Source organism: Pundamilia nyererei, unplaced genomic scaffold (assembly GCF_000239375.1).
Source record: "Pundamilia nyererei isolate P.nyererei 1_Seehausen unplaced genomic scaffold, PunNye1.0 scaffold00516, whole genome shotgun sequence".
NCBI classification, from domain to species: domain Eukaryota; kingdom Metazoa; phylum Chordata; class Actinopteri; order Cichliformes; family Cichlidae; genus Pundamilia; species Pundamilia nyererei.
In genome coordinates this window covers 40,197-42,101 of record NW_005187917.1, presented here as the reverse complement: position 1 = coordinate 42,101, position 1,905 = coordinate 40,197, and the positions used below count along the sequence as shown (strand labels likewise).

The window sequence follows — 1,905 nt, the reverse complement described above, 5'->3', positions numbered from 1 at the left end:
CCTATTTTTTCAAACAGTTTAGCAATTTATCTTGTTCTGCCTCAAATAGAGTGGCCTCATATTGTGTAGTCAAATTCTTCAGAAGCAAATGGGATAATTTTAATGAGTGCCATTTTGAGTTGTTTTGCTTTTTAATCATTGTGTTGTTTTTGCTGCTATGTTACTTCATTTTAGGTTAATCAGCACCAGAACCACAATGAAAGTTTAACTGAACAGGAGTTTTTCAACAGCAACAGAGGTAAGCAGAGAAAACAATGAGATAAACAGTTCATGCAAATGCAGAATCTGACCAAGATCTAGAAATATTTTGTACTGTGTTTTCCATTCTGTTGGGTGTCATACTGTTTTATTCAACTTCAAACAACAGATCTTGTTACTTACATGAACTAATAATGTGGGAGGTGATTTATGCTGGTAAATGCTATCTGTTCAAATGCCATGAATATAAGAGGACACTAACCAACTTTTTATGCTTATCCGATTTTGTGCATTCCAGTGCAATGCTCTTAATATGCTGCAAACTATAAATATTTATAAGTAAAGAGTTATTGTTTCTATTACTGTATTCTAAAGGCTTAGTCCTATTTTTCACATTCATACATGTATTTGTTCTCAGATTGGAACTCTGCCAAGATGTATTTCAAATGGGGAAGATCCAGAGTTAGCATTTTCCCGCTACTGAGTATCACAGCAATTGTTTTGGTCTCCAATCTTTTATGGAGTTTTTCTGGATATACCTTCTGTCATCGCGAGCCGAGTCTTTGTGGCTGTCAGAAATGTCTAAGAGACAGTGATCCTTGGTTTAATGACATCATCAGTGAAGCTCCTGTACCCTTTCTGTCACAGAAACATATACCTTCAGAGGAAGATTTCCTCTGGTGGAAGGTAAATAATAAAAAAAATCAACATATCACTTTTTTGGCTTCTGTGGTGATGTTAAAGGTATTATTATTATTAAAGAGCAGTATCAAGTATGTCATGACATTTAACAACATATTGCTGCTGTTAAATGACATGGTCTACCTCCATCCAAAAAACAAGCACAAATATTCCTCTATTGTTTAAGTAAACAAACTACACAAGTTTAGAGCACCTTGTACTATCCATCGTTTATTCTTTTAAATATACTGCACTCTTCACCCTACTGTATTTCTACCTGAAGAATGGTAAAATCCTTACCATTTACTGGCAATGACAAGTTCTGGAAAACTTTTTTAGTTCCTTTAGTGAAAGTCGCAATATCACAATATGAAAGCGCCTCCCTACGCATAAAACTGGATCATTGTCATTTTTTTTAAAGGCCAGATTTACTAAATGGGGCAAAATAGCATGAGAGCGAATTCCCACTTATTAGTAAGACAATCAGTAAGGCAATTGTTTTGGTCTGCAACCTTTTATGGAGTTTTTCTGGATATAACTTCTGTCAAAAGAAATGGCTTAATATGGCAATGAGTATTTTTTTTGTATCTCTCAAGAAAGGGGTAGCGTTCAGGCCCAGGGGTTGAGGTTCTCACTAATGATAACTTAGAGCTCTGAGGTAAAACTGTGACTCTATCTGAATTGAAAGACAAAAAAAATATTCGAATCTACAGTATATGTTTGTGTAAGTACTGTTCATAATCTATCATTGCATAAATGTGCACAACTCCTATGCTTGAAGAAACTTACAGATTAATGCTGATGTTGTATCTTGCAGATCAGTCTTAAACTTTTCAGAACAATTCTAAATAGGTCTGTGCGATATGACCAAAATCTCATATCCCGATATAAGAATTCTATCATCCTGATAACGATATAAATCACAAAAATGTGACATTTTCTGTAAATTCTGTGAATATCGGGCAGCTCGACTTGCGGGAAGTGTTTCCAGCTGCGCGTCATGTAGCTGGAGTCGAGTGTTTTAAC

The 1,905-nt window shown here is 35.2% G+C and overlaps 1 long non-coding RNA gene across 1 annotated transcript in view; it reads left to right on the top strand.

The window, feature by feature from the left end:
* The window catches only part of LOC102202671 (uncharacterized), a 5,419-nt gene extending 4,509 nt beyond the window's left edge, over positions 1 to 910 (top strand). Inside the window, exons 2-3 of the long non-coding RNA XR_312381.1 lie at positions 175 to 238; positions 617 to 910. This is a non-coding gene — a long non-coding RNA (uncharacterized LOC102202671). The remainder of the gene's footprint in view (positions 1 to 174; positions 239 to 616) is intronic.
* The last annotated feature ends 995 nt before the right edge of the window (positions 911 to 1,905 follow it).